The sequence below is a fragment of the Sciurus carolinensis genome, chromosome 5, assembly GCF_902686445.1.
Source record: "Sciurus carolinensis chromosome 5, mSciCar1.2, whole genome shotgun sequence".
Lineage (NCBI taxonomy): Eukaryota > Metazoa > Chordata > Mammalia > Rodentia > Sciuridae > Sciurus > Sciurus carolinensis.
Genome location: NC_062217.1, coordinates 85,906,420 through 85,925,105, shown reverse-complemented (window position 1 = coordinate 85,925,105; position 18,686 = coordinate 85,906,420). Strand labels below are relative to the sequence as shown.

At 39.4% G+C, this 18,686-nt stretch overlaps 1 protein-coding gene and 1 pseudogene across 1 annotated transcript in view; one reads left to right on the top strand and one right to left on the bottom strand.

The window, feature by feature from the left end:
- Cryl1 (crystallin lambda 1) overlaps positions 1 to 18,686 on the bottom strand; it is a 185,564-nt gene that overhangs the window by 153,015 nt on the left and 13,863 nt on the right. The window lies entirely within an intron of this gene.
- On the top strand, positions 1,406 to 2,280 carry LOC124984687 (40S ribosomal protein SA-like; annotated as a pseudogene).

Genomic DNA, 18,686 nt, shown 5'->3' with positions numbered 1-18,686 from the left:
CTGTATGTAACCCTATAGGAATTTAAGTGTCAAGAACCCTGTAAAAAGCCAGGTCCTCTGGTGTATAACTATAGTCCCAGGCTGAGGCAGGAAGATCTCCTGAGCCCAGGAGTTGGAGGTCAGCCTGGGAAACAAAGCAAGACCCTGTTTAAAAAAATAAATAAATAAATAAAACAAAAGAAAATGTTAAGAAAGAAACTTTGTAAATATGCCAACTCTCTGGTGAGTCATAAGGTCTTCTATTTCTAATCCAGGCATTTCATTTCTTCTGTCAGCACCCACAGAACTATGGAACTATGGCAAATTAACCTTTTAGCTTGCAATTAAGTGAAAAGAATGCTCACAGTTGTTAATTTCTCAAAATTTAAAATGTTGTGTGCCTTTTGGCTTAATCCAATCCTAGAGATCTATTGTACAGAAATGCAAGAGGACAGGAAGATGGACAAAGTTATTTCCATATAGCTTCTAATTGAAAACATAATAAATATCTATGAGAAAGGGTTTTAAAGATTCTGGAATTTAGGTGGATATGATGGTGCACATCTATAATCCCAGAGACTCAGGAGGTTGAGGCAGAAAGATTGCAAGTTCAAGAACAGCCTCTACACCTTAGAGAGATTTTGCCTCAACATAAAAAATAAAAAGGGTTGGGGATGTAGCTCAGTGATAAAACACCCCTGAGTTCAATCTCCAGTATCACCAGAAGGAAAAAAGATTATGGAATTTTCAAAGAACACCTGCTTCTGGCCAAGAGGGAATAACAGAGACAAAAGCAAAATGACCAGAATTTGCAGGACATAGTACCAAAGAAGAAAAAGATGTACAAAGGAGAACATGCTCGGGGCTCTGGAGAAGAGGTCCCTCAAGTCTTTAGCTGAGTACTGATCTGTACAAATGATAGAGGAACATATCCAAGAGTGGTCCAAGAAAGGAGTAGACAGAAAAATCCTCAGAACTGTCATAAAACTGATGAGATTTGTGTTCCCACCAAAGTGAGAAAACCTCATAATAAAAAGGAGATCAGTAGAACCCTCAGAAATCATGTTGCATTAGTAGTGGAAAAGTTCTCTGGAATCGCCCTGAGAAAGATTAAAAGCAAGACTCAAAATGACCAACCTAATTCCAAGTTAAGTGCACTCCAGAACAAGTTCCAATATTATTTAAAGGAATAAAACAATTTTGAAAAAGAATAAATTTAGGAGAACTCTAACTAATTTTAAGACTTCTGTAAAGTTAAGTAACCAAGAGAGTGTGATACAAAAAATAAAATAGACATAAGTCTGGGGGTAAGGGGAAATAGAGAATTACCATTTAATGGGTATAGAGTTTCAGTTCTGTGATATTGTGATGTAATAAAAAATATGGCCTTTTCGCGCTGCCTGTTACTTAAAGGGAAACTGTCACAATGTCCAGAGCCCTTAACATTCTGCAAATGACGGAGGAGGAAGTCCTCGAATTCCTTGCAACAGGAACCCAATTAGGTGGCACCAACCTTGATTTCCAGATGGAACAATATATCTACAAAAGGAAAAGCGATGACATATGCTTCATAAATCCAAAGAGAACCTGGAAGAAACTTCTGCTGGCAGCTAGTGCCATCGTTGCCATTGAAGACCCTGGTGATGTCAGTGTCATATCCTCCAGGAATACTGGCCAGCGGGCTGTGCTGAAGTTTGCTACTGCACTGGAGCCACTCCTATTGCTGGTCACTTCACTCCTGGAACCTTCACTAACCAAATCCAGGCAGCCTTCCAGGAGCCATGTCTTCTGGTGGTTACTGATCTCAGGGCTGACCACCAGCCTCCTACCAGTATCTTCTGTCACCAGCATCTTACGTCAATCTGCCCACCATTGCTCTGTGTAACACAGACTCTCCTCTGCACTATGTGGACGTTGCCATTCTGTGCAACAAATAAGGGAGCTCATTCTGTGGGTCTAATGTGGTGGATGCTGGCCCGAGAAATTCTGTGCATGCAAGGCACCATTTCCTGTGAACACCCATGGGAGGTCATGCCTGATCTCTACTTCTACAGAGATCCTGAAGAGATTGAAAAGGAAGAGCAGGCTGCTGCTGAAAAAGCTGTGACCAAGGAGGAATTTCAGGGTAAATGGACTGCTCCACCTCCTGAGTTCACCACTACTCAACCTGAGGTTGCAGACTGGTCTGAAGAAGTGCAGGTGCCCTCTGTGCCTATCCAGAAGTTTCCTACTGAAGACTGGAGTGCCCAGCCAGCCACTGAAGACTGCTCTGCAGCTCCCACTGCTCAGGCTACTGAGTGAGTAGGAACAACCACCAAGTGGTCCTGAGCTGTTATGCAGACACTTATTAAGCAACATGAAAATAAGGTTATGGAAAATAAACCATACATTTCTTAAAAATAAAAAAAAGGAAATATGTATAGTAGTACCTCAGTACCTTCAGTTTTGCTTTCACAGTTTAGATTATCTACAGTCAACCACAGTCCAGAAATAAAGAATTCTTACACTTTAAATAACTTTCATTTGTACTATTTTTATGACTATACTATTTGTCATGATTATACTATTTTCTTATTGTGACTAATTCATAAATTAAACTCTATCATAGGTATGATAGGAAAAAACACATAGTATACATGGGGTTCAGTACTACCTGTGGTTTCAGGCATCCACTGGGAGTTTCAAAACATATCCCAAGGGTAAGTGAGGGTGCTGTGGTTTCAAACCACATTCATTGTGATTTGCCCCTCAAAGATTCATGTGCTTGAAGCTTGGACCTCAGTGTGGCTGTGTTGGTGGAAACTTCAAGAGATTTGACCTACTGGGAAGTGATTAGTTCACAAGGGGCTGCTATGGTTGGGTTTGGAATGTTCCCCAAAGGCTATGTGTTGAAGGCTTGGTCTCCAGTGCAACGATGCTCAGAGTGGGGCTCCTGGGAAGTGATTGGATGGGGAAGGCTCTAACTTCATCAATAAGTGAATCCACTGATGGGTTCATGGCGGCTTTATTTGGAGGTGATAGAAACTGTTGGAAGTGGGACCTAGTTGGAGGAAGTAGATCACTGGGGCAAGTAGATCACTGAAAACATGCATCTTATTCCCCCAGTCATTTCCTTGTTCTGCTTCCCAGCTGCCATGAGGTGAGCACCTTTCCTCCACCATGCTGTGCCCTTCTGTCATGATGTTCTGTCTCACCGTAGGCCCCAAAACAGTGAACCTGGTTGACAGTAAACTGAAACCTCTGAAACTATAGGCCAAAATAAATATTTTCTCCTCTAACTTGATTTTCTCAGGTATTTTCCAATGATGAAAGTAACAGGGACATCCCCCTCAGAAGAGATTCACATAGTTCTTGAAGGACCCTGGTTACTTATCACAAGAGTAAGTTGTTATAAATGGAAACCACCCCACCAGCTTGACCCCTTCTGCACACAGCTGTTTTCCTTCTCACTTCTCCACCATGTTGCCATGCAGCCGACGGGACACCCACAAGTGGCCAAACAAATGGGGCCACGCAGTCTTGGACTTTCAGCCTCCAAAACTGTTGGGGTAATAGATCTCCTTTCTCTGCATAGCATCCAGCTTCAGGTTTTTTGTTACACTGATAGAAAATGAACTAATACTGGGGTACTACTCTATTTGGTCTTTGTCTACTATTCCTGACCAGAAATCCTAAAACCCTTGATATTTCCCAAATGATAAGAGCTACAAAGACAAAAAGAGCATCTTATGCTATTCATAACAAGCCCCTTTCATCCACATCTGAGTTTATGTTAATGACATGACTTTTGAGAAAGGCTCTGAGGAAGGGGCTGCTGACCAGAAGAAACCATCATGCATTAGAGGGTCAGAATTTTCTTTTCTTATTTCTTATTTTTTATTTTTTATTTGTTCTTTTTAGTTATATATGACAGTAGAATGTATCTTGACATATCAAACATACATGGAGTATAACCTTCCATTTTTGAGGTTGTATGTGATATAGAGTTACACTGGTCATGTATTCATATACAAACATAGGAAAGTTATGTCAGATTCATTAGGAAAGTTATGTCAGATTCATTCTAGTGTCTTTCCTAATCCCCCATCCCTTTCCTTCATTCCCTTTTGTCTCATTCAGTGAACTTGTATTCTTCCCCCTACCCCAGTTTATCTTGAGTTAGCATCTGCATATCAGAGAGAACATTTGGCTTTGGTTTTTTGGGATTCACTTAATTCACTTAGCATGATATTCTCCACTTCCATCTATTTATCAGCAAATGCCATAATTTCATTCTTCTTCATGGCTGAGTAATATTCTATTATGTATATATACCACATTTTCTTTATCCATTCATCCATTTATGGGCATCTAAGTTAGTTTCATAGGTTAGCTATTGTGATTGAACTGCTATAAACATTGATGTGGCCCTGTCACTGTTGTATGATGATTTTAAGTCCTTTGGGTATATGCCGAGGAGTGGGATAACTGGGTCAAATAGTAATTCCATCCAAGTTTTCTGAGGAATTTGCATGCTGCTTTCCAGAGTGGTCACACCAGTTTGCAGTAGAGGGTCAGAGCTTTCAACTTCACCCCACCCCATCTCTGAGACAAACACTGGAGGTTGACTTAATCACCAATGACCTATGAGTTAATCAACTGTGCCTATATAAAAAGCTTCCCAAAAAAAATGTAGTTCAGGAAATTTCCCAGTTGATGGATAAGAATATATCCATGTGATAGGTGAGTGACACACCCCAAAAGATGTGGCACACACAGGATCCTGTGCTCACCCTATATTATTTCATCATCCAGCTGTTATTTATACCCTTTAATATATTCTTTGTAATAGGTTACAGCACATATTTTCTTGAGTTCTATAATCAGTTATCATAAACTACTGAACCCAAAGAGGAGGTCACAGGAACCTCTGATTTGTACCCAATTTTGACAGATGGTATGGGTAACCTGGGGACCCACCACTTACAACTGGTATCTGAAGTGGATGGAGTCAGTCTTGTGGGACTGCACCCTTAATCTATGGGGGTTTGTGCTAACTCCAGGCACTTGGTGTCAGAATCGAGTCAAATTGTACAACAGTCAGTGGATTTTTCCTGGAGAATTAAACTGTTGTAGGGAAGACATCCATTTTTAGAAGTGAAGTATTGAGAGTAGCAGTAGAGGAAACAGGAGTTTCCTTTCAAAGTTGAAAAAAATTTTGGAAATGGATAGTAGTGATGGTTGCACAATAACGTGAATATACTCAAAATGACTGAACTATATGCTTTAAATTGGTTAAGATGGTAAAAGTAATGTTTTTTGTATTTTAGAAAATTAAAAATAAAAGAGTAGACATGTGTACACACCAATGGAAAAAACAGTCTATAAGTGAACCACAGGCAGATGGTCTACTGATTTTCAATGAAGTATTACAAAGTTCATATGTTGAAACTTTCAGTGTTTTGGCATTAGGAGGCTATTAGCCATAAGGGTGGAGCCCTCATGAATGGGATTAATTCCCTTATAAACAGGGACCCTAGAGAGTTGTATTGCCCTCTTTCCACCTCTTCTCCCATCTAGAAGGGGGCTCACACCAGACCCGGAACCTTGCTAACACTCTGGTCTCAGACTACTGGCCTCCAGAACTGTGAGAAATAAATGTCTGTTGTTCACAAGTTCGTGGAATTGTTATAACAACCAGAGCTTATTAAGATAGTGTTTGAGACAACTTTCTGTCACTGTGACCAAAAGACTAGACAAGAATGACAAGACAAGACCAACTTGAGGAGGAAAAGTTTATTTTGACTCATAGTTTCAGAAGTTCAGTCCCTAGTTGTCCAAGTCCATAGCTCTGGGCACAGGATGAGGCAGAGTATCATGGCAGAAGAGCACGGCAGAGGAAGGCAGCTCAGGACATGATAGCCCAGAAGGGAGAGGGAGAGGAAAGGAGGGAGGAAAAGAGAGAGAGCCGCTCACCAAGGACAAAATATAAACCCCAGAGTCACACCCTACCTACAGTTAACCCCCAGTTAATCCATATCCATGGATTAATCCACTGACTAGGTCATTCCTCTCATAATCCAATCACTTCACCTCTGAAAATTCTTTCATTGTCTCACATGTGAGCTTTTGAGGGACATCTTATATCTAAACCATAACAGACAGACACAAAGACAATTCAGTGAAAACAGGCTAGTTTTTTCAATCAAGGACCCTGGACCAATGGGACATGCTTAGACAATGATAGTAATAACCACATTGACCCTGATCTTTTACTATGTACACAAAGTTGTTCAAAATGCATCATAGACCAAAATGTAAAATCTGAAACTAGAAAACATCTTAAAATAAAGCATAAGAGAAGTTTTTGTGACCTTGAATCAGGTCAAGATTTTTTTACATGTGATAATAAATAAGAGCATAACAAATAAAAGAAAAAGCTGAAAAATTAGATTTCATCAAAAATAAGAACTTTTGCTTTTTCAAAGACAATTCTAAAAGAATGAAAATATAAGCCACAAACTTGGAAAAAAAAATTTTCAGATTATGTATTTGTTCTATGACTTGTATAGGCACACATAAAGAATTCTCAAATTTAATAATAATAAAAGGTTTTAAAATGAAGGATGAAAACTGTTTTTAAAAATGGACCCTAGGACTGGGGTTGTGGCTCAGTGGTAGAGCACTTGCCTAGCTTGCATGAGGCCCTGGGTTCGATCCTCAGCCCCACTTAAAAATAAAAATGGACCCAGAACTTGAAGAGATATTCCTCCAATGAATATTTAAAAATGGGCAATGACACATGAAAAGATGATCAACATCACTAATAATTAGGGAAATGCAAAAAATTAAGATTCTGCCTCAAACCCATTAGGGAAGCTACTATCAAATCCCCCCTCAAAGCAGAAAACAAACCAAACCCAGAAAATTAAAAGTGTTGGTGAGCATATGGGGAAATGGGAATCCTTATGCATTCCTGTTAGGAATGGAAAATGGTGCATAGCAAAGGTACATGCAACCGCTATGGAAAACAATATGGCAGTTCCTCAAAATATAAAAAAATAGAATTACCATATGATCCAGCAATTCCACTTTGGGTAAATACCCAAAATAACTGAAAGCAGGGAGGCTCTCAAAGGGATATTCATACATTCATATTCACAGCTGCATTATTCAGTGGCAAAACAAGCGTCCATGGATATGTAAATGGATAAGCAAAATGTGGTGTTTCCATATCATAGAACATTATTAAATCTTAAAAAATTCAACCCCCTTTTCTTTCTTCCAAATCTACCAGCTGGCTCTCCTCTTTCCACCATGACTTGAAGAAAGCACTCACCAGGAACTTAACTGAAGCAGAGCCATGTTCTTGAACTTCCTAGCCTCCAGAATCATGGGGTAAAACAAACCTTTCTTCTTTCTTTTCCTTTTTGTTCATTTGAGTGAGAGTGTGTGTGTGTGTGTGTGTGTGTGTGTGTGTGTATGATGGGGATTGAATCCAGGGTCTAGTACATAGTAGGCAAGTGCTCTACCACTGAGCTTCAACCCCAGGTGTATAACTTTTTTCTTCATTAATTACCCAGTCTCAGTCCCAAGTGTTTTGTTCTAGCAACAATAACAACAAAAAGACTAAAACACATCTTTTAAGAGTTAAGTACATAAACTTTAGGAGAATATAGAACAGTATGTTTTTTGAGTTTAATTAATTAATTAATGTTTAACGTTTGAGAAATTCAGCCTCAGGAACAACCTTGTAACTACTATTAAAAATGTACAGTTGAGAGGAGGGGAAGGGGTGTGTGGATGGGAAGAACAGTGGAATTATTATTACCCTATACACATGTATGATTACACTACTGGTATCACGCTTCACCATGTTCAGCCAGAGGAATGAGAAGTTGTGCTCCATTTGTATACAATGTGTCAAAATGCATTCTACTGTCATGTATAACTAATTAGAACAAATTTAAAAATAAAAAAGAAAATAAATAAATGAGAGAGGCTGAGGGATCTAGCTTAGTAGCTAAGTGTGTGCTTAGCATTATCAAGGTTCTGGGTTTAATCCCCAGCACCACCCCCGGCAAAATGTATAGTTGAGAAACTGATTTGGACAATATTTTAAGATGAGATCTTCCTAATTTCTTGTGTAGTTTTGGAACATTTAAATGAACTTAAGAAGCACTTTAGGATCATTTCATTTATTAGATTTATAAGATTTATTTAGTACTTGGGGGAGTTTTGTTAAGTCAGACTAGTTGAGAAACACAGGAAATAAAATATAGTACATTTATAAGTGCAGTTCGTAAAATACTGTAAAAATGTTTAAATAATTTCATAAACTCAAAGACCCAATCAAAGTGATTGTTAAACTTTTTTCCTGTACTTTAAAAAACTCAAAATTTGTCAGTGACCTTCAAAATCTAAGAAAGAATGTTAATGTTGAAATTCCAATTGAATAATAATACTAAAATAAAAAGTAAATTCCTGAATCATCCTTTCTATGTACTAAAACAACCTCACACACCTATCATTGGTGGAAAACTGGGATTAGTCCTAAGATAAGGTCTCAAGCCCTGGAGATTGCCTTTAAGATAACGATAGCTGCAAACCTCTTTGATCACAAAGTGCTGCTTCCCGTTCAGCCCTCTAGCCAGAGCAGAGTAGGGCAGAAGAAGCCAGTTGAAATAGCCAGGACCTTGCAGCAAAGTGGAGGCATTGAACCAGGGGCCAGGCTGCCTCCCTACTTCCAGGCTCTCAGGGTGAGAGTTAGATACAGCTCAGTATTATTCAGCCTCAAGAACCAGCACACTTGGGAATGGAGACCAAGTGAAGATCTGAAGAAATGAGTTAGCAGCTGCTTGCTCTGTACTCTAAGTTATTCATGGGTAAGATAAAGGCCCCAGTACAGTGGAGGTCCAGGTGAGATGAGCTATTACTGGATCCCATTGGTTTGGCTGTGACTGAGTCTATAACCTGTAAATACTTATTGCTTTCAATAATTTGCATAAAGGAATATCAGGGAGGTTCCTGTGAGAACCCAGAGGAGTAGGGGTTGGGGCACAAAGGACTCAACCTGGTGACCATTCTCCTTCCCTCACCCCTCACCCGGCCTGGGTCTTTGTGAGAGGAACTGTAGATGAAAGCTGGGGGAGGGATGGTCTTGGGGATACATGGGGCAGGGGGCTAATCTCAACTGAGCTTTAGTGCCCATAGGACAAAACCTGAGATAGAGCACTTGGGGCGGGGATTGTGCCTTCCAGTTCCATGAAGACTGTATAATCAAGAAATACTTTGGGTTCCTGAGGGCTTCTGGGCACTTTGATGTTGGCTGGATTTTTGACCTGAAGATTTTTTTTTTCTGATTGTGAATTTGAAAATGTTTGGTTGGTTATCAATATTGTCAAGCTAGTCCCTGGCAGGAATGGCCAATAAGGGACCCTCAAGGGGCAGATGTCAAGGAGAGGGAATCATCAAAGGCCCCATGTGTTACATGGGCCAAGGCAAAAGTCAGTGAAATTTGAGTCCTTCCTGTTTATTTAACCACCTTTGTACCCACAATTGCATGAGGCCCAGGGAAGCTTGACTTATAATAATAATAATTTGCATTAATGAATAAAGCAATTTTACCTCATTATCTCATGGAATCCTCACAATCTTATAACTGTCCTTTTCCTCCTTTTACATATGAGAAAAGAGGAAATTAAATGAGGCAAGTTTAACAATTTTCATTTATTTTTACATTCATTCATTAAATATTTGTTGAGCATGTCCTTAAAAACCACTCACTATTCTAAATCAGCACTACCCAAGAGATCATTCTGTGGTGGTGGAAATGTTTAATATCTGTATTGTCTGCTACAGTTGGCTTTTTTTTTTTTCCTTTTTATTGGTAGATAGGGAATTGAATCTAAGGCATCACACATGCTAGGTAAGTGCTCTACCACTGAGCTCTATCACCAGACCTATAGGTTGGATCTTGAAGGTCCCTAGCCTGTGACACTAATGGGAGGTGGTGTGGGCTATGGAAGGAAGTTAGGTCATTGGAGGCATGCCGTTTAAAGGAGATATAAGAACACTGCCCCTTTCTTTTCCTCTCTTTCTTTGTTTCCTGCTTCCATGAGTTGAACAGGCCTCTTTCACCATACAGCCCTGCCAAGATATACCATGTCACCACAGGCCCAAAGCAACAGGACCAAGAAATCATGGGTTGAAACTTCTGAAACTATGAACCACAAAAACCTTTCATCTCTTTATGTTGATTGTCTCTGGTATTTTGTCTGAGTAACAGAAAGCTGACTAATACACTGTCCAATATGATAGCCCCTAATCCCACATGAATAGTGGCACTTAAAATACATCTGAAGTGACTTAGGAAATCAATTTTTATTTTATTTAACTTTAATTAATTCTAATTTAAATAAATACCCACATATAGCTAGTGGCTACTGTATTAGACAGCTCAGTTGGGGACAATGTGGTAAGCAAGACAGATAAAGACCTTTAATTTCATGGAACTTACACTCTAGTGTAACTAAACAGTAGACAAAGAAATGACATAATGTTTATGGAAATCAAAATTCAGGTCATTATGAATGTTACGAAGGAAATAAAGCAGGAAAAGGGTACTCAGAATAATGGAGATGAGAAAGATGTGTTTTGGGAAAAATGTTTAGGAAAGGCCTCTTACAGAAAGTGAGATTTTGGATGTTCAAACAGTTCTACTGACCTGTAACCACCTCCAAACCTATGCTGTATTCACAAGTGATCTGAAATTACCTCTCCTTTTAAATAGTCCAGTCCTATTTCCTCTCTGCTGGTAGACTGTTTCATTCATGATAATTGCTCTTTTCTCTGAGCTTACTGTGCCCTGCATAGTACAGCCCTCAAATTCTTTTAGTCATTCATTCACTCAGTGTATTATTGTGCAATTCACTTGTTAAGAAGTGCTTAATGTTTAGTCTTCAACTAAATAGTAAAATTCTTAAGGTTAAGGCCTATAACTTATTTTTCCTTACTAAGCACATAATAGGCTTACTCTTTAATGAGACTTCTGAAAGCTTTCTTCTGCTTATTTCCAAAAGCAAGAGAAGGAACATATCATCCTTTTATTTTGTTTACTTTTTCAGTTAGATATTGATGCTGAGCAGATCAGAGCATCTCATGGTGTAAAATTGGTCTACTGCACCCCTACTCAATAGAATGCAAAACTGAACCGATGAACCCCAAGGCAAAATATGAAACAGAAAGATAAGAGGCCAGGAAGAGGACAAAGAAAGTTATAGTCCAAACAAGAAGAGATGAAATAAAATTCAAAATACTGAACACACTGGGCACAGTGGCATGGATCTGTAGTCCCAGTTACTTGAGAGGCTGAGGCTACAGGATCACTTGAGCACAAAAGTTCAAGACAAGCGAGGGCAACACAGCAAAACCTTGTATTGAAAACAACAACAACAAAAAGCAAAATATTCATCTCTCCCCTATTCTCTTTTCTTTCCTCCCTCTTCTCCTTCTTTATCTTCAATTTCCATCTTCCTGCCATGGGATGATGGTGTAGCAAGAAGATCTTTCTTAGTACCATTTGACCTTTAACCTCTCAGCCTCCAGAACATTCTGCAAGTTCAAGATGAAGACCCTGATAGATTCAGTATCTGGTAAACACCTGTTTCCTGTTCATAGATGGTGATTTCTCGCTGAGTCCTCACACAGTGGAATATGCCACCTTTGTGATTTAATCAGATCCCCAAAGGTCCACCTCCTAATACATTGGTGAATAAGTTTCAGTGTATGAATTGGGGGTCAGGACACAACACTCGGACCATAACCACGCATGTCTAATGCCCTGGCAGGGATGACTGAATGGCAGGGATGACTGAAAGTCAGGGCTCAGATGGAATTATCAGTCAGAGCTCCTAACCTGTGACTCTTCATCATAGTGGTTTTAGGAAAGTCAAACTTCTTATAAGGAGGTTCAGTGCTCTGATAGCTCCAGATATGTTTCCCAAGAAACAAGGAAGCAGCTATGAGGCCCGTGACTTAGCCTCTGAAGACCCAGAAAGTAACCTCTAGGAAAAAAAAAAAGGAACATGAACTTGTCTTTCAGAGCCCTGCTTAAAACATGAAGAAGAGTAACTGATTTTTTTTAAAGTTGATAACAATCACCTTAATAGTGATAGAGAAAATGGATTATATTAGAAAATTTTTACTTTAATACATTATGATATTATTTAAAAAGTGAGGGGTTGGGGATCTAGCTCAGTGGCAGAGCGCTTGCCTAGCACACACAAGGCCCTGAGTTCAGGTCTCAGCTCTCAAAAACATTTGATTAGAATAAAGTATTTATATTAGATAAAATTTAGATGTGGAGTATGTTATAAAAGCATTTCAAGCTTTGTAAATATATATGTTTCATGACAATAAAAGTTTTACGTAAGAAAGTAAATTATAGAACTCCTTTGTGGAAATTAATTGCAAATACAATATGAAGGATTCTGTATAGCACATAAGCCATATTGAAGGAGAACACATATTGAAGGAGGCCTAGGTTTCCTATTGGTCTTCTCTACACAGCCTCTCCTGTGGGAGTCCAGTTGATCTTCTGGAAGTCCTCTAGCTTAGGAGTCAAATAGCCTCAGCAGCTCTTTCTCCCACATGGTCTGCATCTCTGTTCGTAAGAAACAAATTCTGAGTTTTGGCTGATTCCAACATGACAGCAATCTCCTGGCTTTGCTCACCAACAGTTTTTCAACCCATTTCTTTCCCTCCAGTTTTTCTGCTCTTCAGATTTTCTGGGCAGGAATTGAACATTAAGCCATGACAGCAGTTCTCCATATTGAAGGAGAACTCATGGCACTTAATCAAAATCCAACTCCTTCCACCTTTCAAAACTAGCCAGTGGGTCAGGCACAATGGCACACACCTGTCATCACAGCAGCTTGGGAGGCTGAGGCAGGAGGATCACAAGTTCAAAGTTAGCCTCAGCAATTTAGCAAGCTTAGGGAAGCTCTAAGCGACTAGTGAGATCCTGTCTTAAAATAAAAAAATGAAAAGGGCTGGGGATGTGGCTCAGTGGTTAAGTGCTCCTGGGTTCAATCCCTGGTATTAAAAAAAAAAGGTCAGTGGAAGAGGTGATTCTCTTGTCCTTGTCCTGAATTAAAGAAAAGCTCAGGTAGCCCTGGATTTTTCAGATCATTCTTGGGAGTGGGGTAGAAAATAAAAGGTTAAGAGTTATTTAAGTTACAAATACAGTCTTAATTGGGTAGTTAAATCTCCCCTTCCCAGTCCAGAGCAGTTGCAGGGAGATGTTTGAAGGTGGTAGGTCAGGTTGTTTCTCATTCATGTCTTGTCACCACTCACTCGCTGACCTACTCTCTCTGGAGTTGGAGGACAGGAAGGAGGCAGATGATTCTTACTCCACTGGTTCTGTTGTAAGATGGCTTATGATTTCTGGACCTCATGGATATTTAAAGCAGACATTCTCTCTTGGGCACTTTCATGGAATCTTCAGAGAAATCCCTCTGAACCATTTGGACTGTAACTCCCCTCACTGGAGAGGATCCATTCTGCTCCTCTGCCTGTCCTGTCCTTAGGCCTACGTTTCCTATTGGTCTTCTCTACACAGCCTCTCCTGTGGGAGTCTAGTTGATCTTCTGGAAGTTCTCTAGCTTAGGAGTCAAATAGCCTCAGCAGCTCTTTCTCCCACATGATCTGCATCTCTGTTTGTAAGAAACAAATTCTGAGTTTTGGCTGATTCCAACATGACAGTAATCTCCTGGCTTTGCTCACCACAGTTTTTCAACCCATTTCTTTCCCTCCAGTTTTTCTACTCTTCAGATTTTCTGGGCAGGAATTGAACATTAAGCCATTGTCTCCCAAATCTTATTCTCTGAGTGCCCATTTAAACCTCTTAGCCTCTAGACATAAGGTTAGAGAATAAGCACCTGCATAGTCCCCTTGTGGGTGGAATAGAACATGACAGCAGTTCTCCTCAAATCTCTCTATACATCTTTATGTCACAACTCTCCATCCTTTACCCATTACCAGTACAGGATCAAAGAATTCTAAACCATTCTTGTGTGCTTACTTTAAAAAAAAAAATTAAAAAAGAAAGAAAAAAAATGCACCCTGGTCTGGTAAGTCATTTTTACAACCAATATCTGTCATCTTAGAGTATGAGCCATACCCCAAATTTAACTACAGGCTACAAAGATAACACTGTACAAGTCAGTATCAGAAAGGCAGAGTAGCCCAGTGGTTAAAAATGTGGGTTCTAGAGGGTTTGAATTCAAATTCATCTTTTACAAGTTGTATGACCTTAAACAAGTTAACTGATTCCTCAACACTCAGTTTTACCTGTAATAAAATGGGCATGAGTTCCCACTTAATATGTTACTGTAAGAATTAACTGATATAATCCTTTTCTGGGGTGGGGGCTGGGATGGAATGCAGGGCCTTGTACATGCTAAGCACATGCTCTAATACTGAACAGTCCCTAATCCATCTTAAAATGATGTGTGCACTGCAGTCTTGTATAGCAGCTCTTCGACATGCAGACTCTCATTTGGCCGTGCCCAGAACTGTCTTGCAGTATATAAAACAGATTTGTGCTCACTTTTATTTTTTACCCCACATTTTTTATTGATGCATTATAATTGGATATACTTATAGGATTTGTTGTTGCATATTTGTACATGCATATAATACACAATATAATAACATTGTGCACAATATAGTAACAGGTGGCCAAAGGAGATAATGAGAGCCACTTCACTGGTAAACTTCAGACCGGACTTTTCTTTCAAGTTAAAATATTCTGAATTTTGTATTTATCCTAAGCTCCAACAGTGTTTTTCAAAAGATGAACTGGAAAGCTCAGACATAGTCTCCAGGGACACCCAAAGTCATTGCAGAGACATAAAGAACTATTTCATAAAACCACTCAGTCACACATTGTTGCCCCTCTCTTCCCATCTCTTGTCTAAAAATCCTGATCCTATGACCTTCTCTCTAGGCCACTTCTTTTCATCCTTTAAAATATCAGGAGGAGCACTGTATACTAATATAGCACTTTATAAAATGCTTTCTCATCATCCATCCCCTGCTGATATTTATTTCACTTAAGAAGAAAGGAGGGGAGGGAAAGAGAGAAGAGAATGGAAGGCAAAAGGCAATTTCTGAAGTGAATGAAGTATAAAAGAAATGTTGTCTGAGATGGAACACACCTGTAATCCCAGAAACTCAGGAGACTGAGGCAAGAGGATCACAAGTTTGAGGTCAAACTGGGCAACTTAGCAAGACTGTCTCGAAATAAAAAAGAAAATGACTGGGGATGTAGCTATGTGGCAAAGTGCCCCTAGCTTTAATCCCCAGTCCTGGGGAGGGTGGTGGGGAAGGAAAGAAATTTTATTGCTGCAAAACTGCTTCATGAGAAAAAGGTGTAGAATTCTCATGTACTCAGTTGCCCAAGCCAGAAAAAAGCATATAAAAAACATATTCATATACGGTTCTGAATGAGGAACGAAATATCTTAAACATGCCACAACCTTTTGCTCCTTAAACTGTAGTCATGCCAGGCAAGGTGGCACAAACCTATAATCCTCAGGAGGCTGAGGCAGGAGGATCTTGAGTTGAAAGCCAAGTTTCAGCAGGTTAGTGAGGCCCAAAGCAACTCAGTAAGATTCTGTCTGTAAATAAAATTTAGTAAAGGGCTGGGGATGTGGCTCAGTGGTTAAGCACCCCTGTGTTCAATCCCCAGTACCAAAAAAGGTAGTCATTTGGATATATTTACTTTGCGGGGGCAGGAGAGGGGGACAAAAGACAGAAGGTCTGGGAAGCCAGACAGATGTTCCTCAGAACTGAAGAATTTCTCTCCATGTACTTAACCACATTAGAATTCATGTTTCCATGAGGCCGAGGGAAGCTTGAATTATTCTATATATTCAGTCCTTCATATCCCTGGGTTCCATATGCACAGATTCAACCAACGATAGATTGAAAATATATTGTTTTTAAAAATTGTGTCTGGGGGCTGGGGTTTGTGGCTCAGTGGAAGAGCACTTGCCTAGCATGTGTGAGGCACTGGGTTCAATTCTCAGCACCACATATAAATAAATAAAATAAAGGTCCATCAACAACTAAAAAAATTTTTTTTAAATTGCGTCTGTTCCAAACATGTACAGAATTTATATAGCATTTACATTGTACTAGATTGTTGGGACTAATGACACATTAACTAACTCAGGCTAACTCCTTACTCCCTGGCGAGTGAGCAAGATCAAGGCCTCAAAGGCGGTTCCAAAAGTTAATGACGATAAATCGGACCACCATCAGGGATGGGTTAACAACAGTTCCACGAACGTGATCAGCTTGTGCTTGCCATATAGTCCTATGGGACTCTCGCCTGCGTGAACCCTTCATGCCTTGCTGACCCTTAAGCTGATTGGTTCGCGCCTAGCCTCCCTACATAAAAGCTGTGTGATTTCCTCAATAAGCGAGTTCCTGCTGTGACTGGTCTCCCTGACACGTCTGATCGTCCTCCACCCGGAGGGCTGGGTGCAGGCGGTCAGTCGGCCCTACCTTTACCGGTCTGGCCTTGTTGGGGAGTGCTCCCTTCCCTTGTCGCTGGTCGAGAAGAGTAAGGGGGCTTAAGATCCCGACACTAAATATTATATGTAATATAGAGGTGATTTAAAGTATATAAGAGGGGGCTTTAGCTGTAGCTCAGTGGCGGAGCACTTGCCTAGCACATGTGAGGCACTGGATTTGATCCTCAGCACTACATAAAAATAAATAAATAAAATAAAGGCATTTTGTCCATGTATAACTACAAAAATTTTTTTAAAATATTTTTGGTTGTTGATGGACCTTTGTTTTATTTATTTATTTATTTACTTATTTATTTATTTATTTATTTATATGTGGTGCTGGGAATCGAACCCAGTGCCTCACACATGCTAGGCAAGTGCTCTGCAACTGGGTCACAACCCCAGCCCCCAAATTTTTTTAAAAAAAGTTATAGAAGGATGTGCATAGACTTTGTGCAAATACTACTCCATTTTATTTAAGGAATTTGAGTATCTGCAGATTTTGGTATCTGCAGGGGTCCTCAACCAATCCCCTATAGACATCATGGGTTGACTGTACTATATTATTTTTACTACATAATGGACTGAAAGTTAATGTCTCCCCTCCATTTGTATATTGAAATCCTAACCCCCAACATGATATCATAAAAAGTAGGGGGCTTCTGGGATGTGATTAGGACATAGGGGGCAGAGTCCTCATGAATGGGATAGTACCCTTATTAAAGAGGCCCAAAAAAGACCCCTCACCCTTCTTTATGTGGGAGGAGAGAGTGAGAAAACAGTTGTCTAGGAAGTCAACCCTCACCAGTCACTGAATCTACCCATGCTTTAAGCTTGAACTTCTCAGCTTCAATAACTGTGAGAAATAAAAGTCTACTGTTTATAAGCCACCCACTCTACAGTATTTTGTTATAGCATCCTGAATGAACCAAGAGACTATATGATACATATAATATATTGATATTATAATTATATTAATAAAGAGCATTTTAGAAGCCAAAATTTCAATATGTATCATGGATAATCCTTTTCTTTTTCAGTACCTATTTAGTTGCATTGGTTCACTTTCACTAGTAATCAGGATTTGATTTATATAGGCCCTAGAGCCAGTGATAACTCTTATCATACATTTGTGTAAATCAGTAAAAGGTACTTCTTCATCCAGACCCTGTAAACTCAATCTGCAGAAAATTGTCATGTTTTGATTTTTTTAAAAAAACAAGATACTTTACTGCCATCTTCTGGAAAATTGTTTTTATTATCCTAAGAACCAAATCTATGATGCCTCTGATGTGAATAAGACCCCATGTGTCCTCCTGTGCAGTGCACAATCTATATAACTTTATATAACGGAAGCTACGATTAGTATATTGTCTAGGCAAATTGATGTGCTTGAATATAACTATGTTCAGAGAGACAAGTTCCTTGTCAGAAAATTCATTTTTAAAAATAACCATTTATAATTACTGTGGACACTTTCTAAATAACTTCTGAATTTACTTAAAGAAAAGATCACCTATGGGTTTTATTTATGTCTAGGTTCAGATTCTGGGGTTAGTAAGAAGATGAGCAAGAGAATGGGTGATGAAGATCCCAAATCTGAAATCTACCAAAAGCAGAAGCTGAGAAGCTAAATCTATACACATGTAATAAATTCATATCATGACCTTTGACTTTTTTCTTTTGTGTTGGGGATTGAACTCAAGTCCTCAAGCATGCTACGCATGTTTTACCACTGAGTTACAGCCCCAACATCCTTTGATTCTCTTTACTGGGGTTTCCGAGAAAGTACTTAGATAACACTTTCAAAATTATGAATGGATAGACACATTTGCAAAGAAAAAGAGATTCTTTTTGCCTTTTCTCATAGTTCATTTTACGATTAAGTCTTGGTTTTAAAAATAGAAAATGATGATTCTCAAAGTAGATGAACTACCTCAAAAAGACAAAAGTCTACTGCTATGGTTTGAATGTGTCCCCCAAAGTTCATGGGTTAGAAACGATCTCCAATGGAACACTGTTGAGAGGTGATTAGGGCATGAGAGCAGAACCCTCATGGAATGGATAAATGCTAATATTGTGGGAATGGGTTGGTTATCAGTGGTGTGAGTTCCTGATGAAAGAATAAGTTTGACCCCCTTCCCA